This window comes from Neolamprologus brichardi, unplaced genomic scaffold (genome assembly GCF_056152115.1).
Source record: "Neolamprologus brichardi isolate AB-2024 unplaced genomic scaffold, ASM5615211v1 NODE_ptg000172l+_length_34898_cov_1, whole genome shotgun sequence".
NCBI lineage: Eukaryota > Metazoa > Chordata > Actinopteri > Cichliformes > Cichlidae > Neolamprologus > Neolamprologus brichardi.
The window spans coordinates 1-9,522 of NW_028270134.1; the positions used below are offsets into that span (position 1 = coordinate 1).

Below are 9,522 nucleotides of genomic sequence, written 5' to 3' on the forward strand. Positions count from 1 at the left end.
ACTCATTTAAAGCTGTGTTTTTGATTACTCAAAGGCTTTATTCAACTTTAATTAAACCACAGTAAACAATGGTTCATATTTAACAGCAGAAACACATGCTACTCTCACCTCGTGGGGAGAGACTGGTCTGGTTACATTGAAGCTTTCTTCCACATCCGGCATGCCAACATAGATATTGAGGTATCTGCAAATATTTAAAAATCCATTATTTCCTCTTTTAATAAAAAACAAAACAAAAAAACAACTTGTTGTGCATGTCTGCAGTGTTAAGGTCAGTGATGGTGGATGCACACAGTGACTTACTTGAGGTACCACATTGGATCAGCATCACTTGTGATTTTCTCATTTGCCTTCATAATTTTTTTTGATCTAGAAGAAGAACAAATGAGACATTGATGCTCAAAATCCAAATGTACATGAAAAAGCAGCAACAGACAAAGAAATGCTCATGTTTTACCTCTACATAATGAAATAGTTGAATGAGTCGATGTGCTGCTTTACCAAACCTTTCACCTTCAAAACACACATGATACACATGTTTACTCTCCCAAATAATATTACTCACACAGATGTAGACCCACCAACTGTTCTGTCATCATCACACAGGAGGATACTTTGATATTTGATGACAAAGAAAAGTAATTTAAAGAAGGTCCATGACTTAAAACTTTGACAGGGTAAAAGAACAAGACACGCTGTACGCGGTATATTTGGTCATTATGGCAATATTTCATTATTTCATGGCCATACTGGACTCAAATGTTTCACTTTTTACTAAATGTATTTCTTTGGCCAAAAATATCTTGCTAAGGAATCAGAAGAAAAATGACCAGATAACCACATCAATAAGCTTACCAAAACTGCTTTATGTAACTTAAAAAATATAAGATTAGAAAATCCCTATCTCAAACTGACTGTGAGAAATTGGACATCAGGGGAGGTTAGTTTATTGCAGCGCTCTAGTTTCAGGACTCCCCAAATTATCAGTTGGATTTCCCTTACTCATTTAAAATCTAGCCTTGGAATCCTTACAGGTACACAGAAATCACAAAGCTTTTGATGATTTGGTACCCAGTACAGACATCTCAGGTCATCAGTTTCAGATCTGTTCTCAAAATCGTATCTTAGTGTGTTGAGGGTACTTTCAGATATTCTGGCTCTGTTCCTTGGAGCAGGCTGCTGACCTAGGATCAGTTACATCTCTGTGTACATTGAAAAACAGACTCAAAACCTTTTAAGCCGCACAGGCCCACAGCTAATAGATGCTGTTGTTTTATTTAATTGTTTTTAATGCCTTAAGACATCATAAACCTACAAAGGGTTTTTTTCAGCTGTCATGTAATTCTGTATAAATAAGCATTCTGTAAAATATGTAAAATTTCTGTATAGCTGTATATCTCATATTTCTGTATAGTTTTTTTAATTTCATATTTCTGTATAGATTTTCATATTTATATCCTGTTCATAGCCTGTACATAGCTTGTACTCACTACAGCCTGTACATATTTATAGTTATAGCATATTCATAACATACCTTCATACCGTGTACATTATGACATACCATAATAGATCCATTTCTGTAATATACATACATATCTATATTATTGCTAATAAATATTTGTAATACATCTATATTATGGCTAAAGCACTTCTTGATGGATGCAAACTGCATTTCGTTGCCTTGTACCTGTGACATGTGCAGTGACAATAAAGTTGAATTCTATTCTATTCTATGTAATGACCTGTACTATTTAAATAAACATGTCATTGTTATTGTTTGACTGCTTTGGAGTGATAGGAAGGCAACAGTAAGTCAAATTACTACTACACCACTACACGAAACTGAGGCTACATTTTGCACAGACTCAGCAATATAAGATTGGAAAAAGGTTTTCTGGTCTAATGAGTTTTGATTTCAGAATTTGGTGTGAACATCATGAAAGCATGGGGCTGCTGGTTGGGGGACATTATCTTCTCACACTTCAGTCCCCAGTTGACTAAGCACCATTTAAACACCAAGGCTTGCTGAGGATTGGTGCTGACCACAGTATGGCTGCTTCCAGCAGGGTAACGCACCATCTCACAGAGCTCAGATCACCTCAAACTGTTTTTATAAACATGACAGCACACTATTATAGTTTCTACCATACTTTAAACATATTTTAATCAAGCAGCATTAAAATTTAGTAAAAGTGTGTAAGGGCTGGTGTGTTCTGTTACCTTCAGGAAGGCTGGTAACAACTTCCATTTTTCCTGTTAAAAAGGGAAAAAGAGCAAATAAACAACAAGTCCGTTTTTATTCATAACGCGAAAACTATTCAAACTGTGTACATACTTATGCACTTTCTCCAAATTGTACACTAGAAAAAATATCTGTCAGAAACAACAAACTGGGACACAGGACGTTCCCCTTCACTCTGCATCTCTATGAGCTAACAGCCTCCACGCTAGCGTTAGCATCTCTGTGCTCGTGCTGCTACACTTTCGGTCCTTTCCAGTCTTCATACTCACAGCTACGGTGTTGACAGGAGCCGCCAGCTCCTGTGGAGTCATGTCGCTAAACTGTCCTCCCAGGACCTCCATGGTTTACTCCACTGCTTACTCCACTGCTTAACAGCAAACACACAAAAACCTGTACCAACTGTCAGTGTTGATATCTTGCAAGCGTGACTCCTTTGTGTTGCACTCTAAAACGTCCGTACGACCGGAACCAAGAAAAGCGTTCCGATTCTGTAACTCAAAAGGACTGTATCGTTCTACTTTTTAAAAATTACCTCATATAATATTGTATTGTAACGCACAGTTACTCACGATTGCGTCACAAAAAAGTAACTGTGCGATGCAAAAAACAGTACAATGAGACTTTAAAATGTTTTCTGTCTTATTGGATTCATTTATTTAATCTAAGTTCATATTCTCTCTGATCTCGCACTCTCGTGTTTTCTTTAATGAACTACTGTGATAAAATTTTAAGAGAAATGAATGGCACGTGGTTCATTAGACTTAAGTCAGATGTCTTGCTCTAGAAGTGACATCTCCAGTTTCATTATTCACTGATGACTCCTCTACTTCAGTGCACATCAGTGCATTGAAAATATTTTGAAACCACCATTACTAAAATTTAAAAACGAACTTAACCTTGACTTCATTAATATCAATCTAGTTAACACAAAAGTTAAACAGTAAGATATTGATAGACCTGTAGCTTGCTACTGTCAACAACCTTCTACTGCTTAGAGGTATTTCTAATTTGGCTTTCTGTTTTTCTTCTTTTTTTCACATATGGTGTACAAACAGTGTAATGACTGTGAATGCTTCTATGCTGGTAATGTCAGGGCTATGTGTGCGGGCAGGCGGAGATGAGGATCCTACGGTGGCCCCTAGAGACAAAGCACATACAAACTCCAAAACACTTGCAAACTCCAAAACACATGCAAACTCCAAAACACATGCAAACTCCAAAACACTTGCAAACTCCAAAACACTTGCAAACTCCAAAACACATGCAAACCCCAAAGCACATGCAAATTCCAAAACACAACGGAAGTGCTCCAGGACGCTAGGGGCAGTGGTGAGCTTTTGTTACCTAGTAACTACACAAGCCAGGATGTACCAATGACCGGATTTGGGGTCTGCAGCCTTAAAGGCCGCATTTTAAGGCCGATTACGTCACAGCGACACGACGAAGGCTGTCCCAATTCGAAGGCTGCTCGAAATGCGGCCCTCAAATGCATCCTTAATTTCCCTGAATTTTAAGGATGGGTCGCTGTAGCCTTCATGGCCCAACATATCCCAGATTTCATAGCGCGGCTGTGGTGTGGATAATTTTGCCGAAAAAAACGGCTGAAGCGGAGCCGCTGAAGAGTAAACTTTCAGAAGTAAGTACTGAATATTATGTCACTTATTTATGCGCAAATGTTTTTTATAATGAAGAACATTAAAACATTACTGTTGGCCACATGTCGGGAAAGTTATGTGACATTAGCGATGTTTGTACTAACTTGGTTTTAAAGCCTTTACTCCAAAATATACGCCGTTCAATACTTGACTTTAATCTTACAGAGAATGTGATGATTTTATGGATAATTAAAGTCAGTCATATATCCACAAACACAACAGGCTGAAAGTCAGTGATGCTGCTCCGTTTGCAGTACTGAATATCACAGCACAAGCAGGATTCACTGCACTGTTAATGTTAGCTATGTTATATTGCTGCCTCTGTTCGGTGGTGTCAAGCCAAATGGAGTTTAACGTGTGTTTGAACGAGCTGACGGTTCACTCGTTAAGCTGAAAGAAAGATGCTTTAATCACAGGAGTCACACATGTGTCCACTGTACCATCTGGGAACTCTTCTTGTTTCGTAATAACACAGTCCTCCTTCTTTTGTGCTGTTTTGTAGCAGTGTATACACCTGAGACTGTCACCTGTCTGTCTGTCCTGCACTCTCTCTCTTTTTCTTTCTCTCTGATTGTGTAATAAAAGTATGAACATGTATTTATGTTACACTTGTGTTTGAATCCTGCAGCTTATCACGCATTTGATTTCCATGTGTGACAACTGCAAGTGTCCAGAGTGAGGACAGACTGAGGGACTCACTGCTGCACATCATCTGTGAGGCTTTGCACCCCTGATGATCCACCAGGACTCAGCAGTGTGTGAGGAAGAGGAGGAGGAAGAGCCAGCAGCAGCTGACAGATGGAGAGAATAGACAGACTGTTCCCTGTTTGTGAAGGACTGCTAGGAAAGTTTAACATAACTAATTGTCTGTCCTGAATCAGTCTTATTAGGTAATGTTCAAATAATTTTATCATTCCAGTGTTTGCAGTGTGGGAGAAAGTACTCAGGGCCTTCAAGTGACACACTATGAAAGGAAGAAACACGTTTAATATTCAGAAACCTAAAGTATGTATCAGCAGCTGAATGGACCTAAAAATAAATGTTTGTTTCAGTTCTATGAAGCTTTGAGTATTTTGGATTAGTAGTACTGCTGTGTTTGTTGCATCATATTGCTGTAATTGTTTATATGCTTTATATATTCTGAGGTAAGTTGATCTATAGTGTTACATCATATTCTATAATGATGTTATGTGTTTGTATACTTTCTGCCCAGTTTGACCCATTTAGCAGAAGTCAGCCTGTTTAAGGCTCTGATATCTATTCTGTATGACTTAAAGCAGTTATGACATGGTCTGATTTTCTCACCCAATAAAGGAATATTCAATATATCAGTCTACTCTTCATTTTATCAGAAACAGTTATCACAGCTCATATAATTTCTTTTTACACGCGTATGTAAGCAATGAGCCAAATTTAGTAATGCCAACATACTGAAGGAACAACATTTCTCTCTTATATATGATACACCTATATATGCACTGTCAAAGATACTTGTCTTTGAGTGAAGATTTAAGGTGATAAGACCTATAAATAACTGCAACTTGAATCTGTACTGAGGCTCAGTATTTGACACAGAGTTCATGTTCACTGCTGTAATAGCTAATAATGATTAATATAATAACTATAATATTGGCCATATTATATTTACATTACCAAAGTGATATGACTTTAGTCTCATGAACAACATTAGCTAATTGTTATTTACTAACTAATCTTAAATGACTGTTCAGTACAGAAATTAAGCCCAAAAATCATGTTTTACTGTCCTGTGGTCTCAACCTCAGATACTTATCGAATCACACAAAGCTCTTGTAGAAACAAACAAACAAATGAACAAAATATGTTTTCCTTCATTTCTGTCAAACAAAGTTGTATGACACGTTTCCAGCGGTTAGTATCATGGTTGCTAGGCAACCTGGGAAGCACGACAGAGACTAGACCGTCCCATACAGACAAACTTGCCGTTTATTTTGCAAATCGAGCTCAACACTGCCCCTAGCGTCCTGGAGCACTTCCGTTGTGTTTTGGAATTTGCATGTGCTTTGGAGTTTGCAAGTGTTTTGGAGTTTGCATGTGTTTTGGAGTTTGCATGTGTTTTGGAGTTTGCAAGTGTTTTGGAGTTTGTACGTGCTTTGTCTCTAGGGGCCACCGTAGAAAACTCCCTAATATAGCGACAAAATCGCTAAGTTGGCAACACTGTTTTCAGGGTATTTAAAAAAATTCAAAACAAAACAAAACAAAACCGTGCATCTCAATGGGCATTCTCTGAGCATGCGCAGAATTACGCACAGCTGTCCTGTGATCCTGTGATCGAACAAAGGATCAAAGGCTCAAAGAGCACTGACGTCAAATTCGCGGCCACAAAAGTCCTTAAATACCCCCTCTTCACCTTCGCAAACACAGTTTTACTTGGAACATTTTCGGAAACAGCGAGTTGTGTTTTGCAAACCAGAAACCTTTCAGAAAGGGACTATTTTTAAACTTAAACAATTAAGCAAACATTTTTTCTTGTCGACACTTTGCATTAAACCTTTAAAGAAATGTCACACGAAACATTTAATAATTCACAGTCTGACAGAGAGATTCGAGAGGAATCACAAAGACTGTATGGGTTGATGGAGAGAGAAATACCTGACCCTATGGAGCTTCAAATGAAAATACAAGAACTCCAGTTGGAGTTGAGCACCCTAAAGTGCAAAAAGAATTATTATAAAGATCATTTCCATCAGTCAAGAGATAAGCTTAAAAACATGAAGGCTCAGTTGTCTCAGATTGAAAGTGAGAGAAACGAGCAAAAGAAAGAGAACACAGATCTCAAGGACTCTTTAGAGAGACTTGAGCAGCAAGTGGGAGAAGCTCACCATAAAACAATAAAAAAAGAAGAGATAATAGAAAAACAACATAGGGAAATATTTCAGAAGACAGAACTCACAGTTGAGCTGAAAAGAGAAATTTGTACTCTTCAGCGTCAGGTGAGACAGGCACTGGATGAAAAGCAGTCACAGGTGGAATCTCTGGAGGCTAAAATGCAGGAGCAGGTAAGCACAATTCAGAGGATGCACCATGACTTTCAAGAGAAAGAAGAATATCTCCTTAAAGAGAACAGCAGCATTGCTGCTGAGATAAAAAAATTAAAAACAGAGAACACAAATCTCAAGAAACATTTAGAAAATCTTGAGTATCAAGAAAAGACAACAGAAAGTCTGACACTACAAATATTTCTGCTGGAAGAAAAAGTCAAAAAGCAGAATTTCAAACTTGTTCATAAACAAGATCTCATAGATGAACTTTATGAACATCTTAACACGAAAAGAGAAATAATTAATAATCTTAAGGATGAGCTGACAAGGGAGGAGGAAGAAAAAGTATTAGCTGCTGTTCACAACATCACTGGTGAACCTCTGCAGCAGGAGAGTCTTGCTCATGAACTTGAGGGGCTTGTTTCTCCTGTCTCAGAACCATCTCCTGATGTGGACCCGACACAGGAGAATCTTGCTCCTGAACCTGAGGAGCTTGTTTCTCCTGTCTCAGAACCATCTCCTGATGTGGTCCCGACACAGGACAATCTTGGTCTTGAACCTTAAGAGCTTGATTCTCCTGTCTCAGAACCATCTCCTGACGTGGTTCCGACTAGTAGTGGTTCATGGCGTCATGGTGCCAAACGCCTACTTAAAATAGGTTTAGGTGTTGCCGCAGTAGGCCTTATTATACCTGCAGCTTACTGGGGCTTTTCAATGCTTTACAGTGATTGCCTTTTTAACTCTGCCTATAGCCTCCTTGAGCCATATTGCTACCTTAGTGATGGATTAGTTCCCTTTTAAAGACTAGTAATGATGGACTGCTTTTCATCCACAGTCCAGAAAACCATACGTTGTTCATGTTAGACAACATGAGCAACATTTAGCTAACTCGTGCTCTCATTTTTCTTTTCTTTTGCCTCTCACCCCCAACCAGTCGTGACAGATGGCTGCCCCTTCCTGAGCCTGGTTCTGTCAAAGGTTTCTTCCTGTTAAAAGGGAGTTTTTCCTTTCCACCGTGCCTAGTGCTTGCTCACAGGGGATCATTTGATTGTTGAGGTTTAATTTGCTTGAACTAAAAAAGTTCAACATTCTGGTGAGGGGTTCACATAGTAGGGAGCACTACAAAAGCTACAAATCTTTTAAAAAGATTTGTTAGCGGCAAATAAAAATAAAGAAAACAATTTTTGAAAAACATCTCTTACGGCTCTGTTTATTTGCTTAAATGAACACTTGTATTTTTTGTCATAGAAGAATATACATTGTCTTAAGTAAGTTTAATAATTTTAAATTTAGCCCTGTCACGGTTCTGGGTCAGTTTGACCCAGTACTTTGAGTTGTTATGTTTTGGTGTGTTTTTGCATTATGGATTGTTTTCTTATTCTCTTGTGGTGCTTTTGTTGGTTATGATGATGATGATGATGATGATGATGATGATTATTATTATTATTAATAATAATCCATGTTTTAGTTATTCTTGTTTAGGGATTAGTTCTTAGGTTTTGTGTTCTCGTGTTTATTGCTGGTTTAGTTCAGTGTCTAGTCTGTCTCTCTCTGTCCAGTCCGTGTCTTAGTTTAGTGTGTATTGTTTCCTGTTTTATTTTGAAGGATTGTGTCTTATGTCAGTGTGTCCAGCTTTGATCCCCTGACTCGTTAGCCCCAATCTCTCCCAGCTGTGTCTCCCTCCTGTTTTCCATTCCCTGATTACTTCCCTGTGTATATTAGCCCTGTGTTTGCCCTTGCTCAGTGTTGCGTCGTACCATCGGGTTATACTTGTGTGTTTTCGTGTTCAGTATTTTTGTGTTCAGTTCATGATTTGTTTTCTCCAGCAATGAAGTTGAGGTTTTGAGTTACAATTCTGTGTTCGAGTCCTGCATTTGGATCCTACGGTGGCCCCTAGAGACAAAGCACGTACAAACTCCAAAACACTTGCAAACTCCAAAACACTTGCAAACTCCAAAACACATGCAAACTCCAAAACACTTGCAAACTCCAAAACACTTGCAAACTCCAAAACACATGCAAACCCCAAAGCACATGCAAATTCCAAAACACAACGGAAGTGCTCCAGGACGCTAGGGGCAGTGTTGAGCTCGATTTGCAAAATAAACGGCAAGTTTGTCTGTATGGGACGGTCTAGTCTCTGTCGCGCTTCCCAGGTTGCCTAGCAACCATGATACTAACCGCTGGAAACGTGTCATACAACTTTGTTTGACAGAAATGAAGGAAAACATATTTTGTTCATTTGTTTGTTTGTTTCTACAAGAGCTTTGTGTGATTTGATAAGTATCTGAGGTTGAGACCACAGGACAGTAAAACATGATTTTTGGGCTTAATTTCTGTACTGAACAGTCATTTAAGATTAGTTAGTAAATAACAATTAGCTAATGTTGTTCATGAGACTAAAGTCATATCACTTTGGTAATGTAAATATAATATGGCCAATATTATAGTTATTATATTAATCATTATTAGCTATTACAGCAGTGAACATGAACTCTGTGTCAAATACTGAGCCTCAGTACAGATTCAAGTTGCAGTTATTTATAGGTCTTATCACCTTAAATCTTCACTCAAAGACAAGTATCTTTGACAGTGCATATATAGG

General features: G+C 38.3%; 1 long non-coding RNA gene and 1 pseudogene across 1 annotated transcript; one reads left to right on the top strand and one right to left on the bottom strand.

Annotated features, from left to right (window-relative positions):
• Positions 1–108: 108 nt before the first annotated feature.
• Positions 109–723, bottom strand: LOC148094785 (uncharacterized). The gene is made up of 3 exons (XR_015718413.1): positions 458–723; positions 304–369; positions 109–184 (listed from the first exon to the last, which is right to left on the bottom strand). It is a non-coding gene; the product is annotated as an uncharacterized LOC148094785 (long non-coding RNA).
• Positions 724–6,152: 5,429 nt separating this feature from the next.
• On the top strand, positions 6,153–8,294 carry LOC118454075 (uncharacterized; annotated as a pseudogene).
• Positions 8,295–9,522: the final 1,228 nt, after the last annotated feature.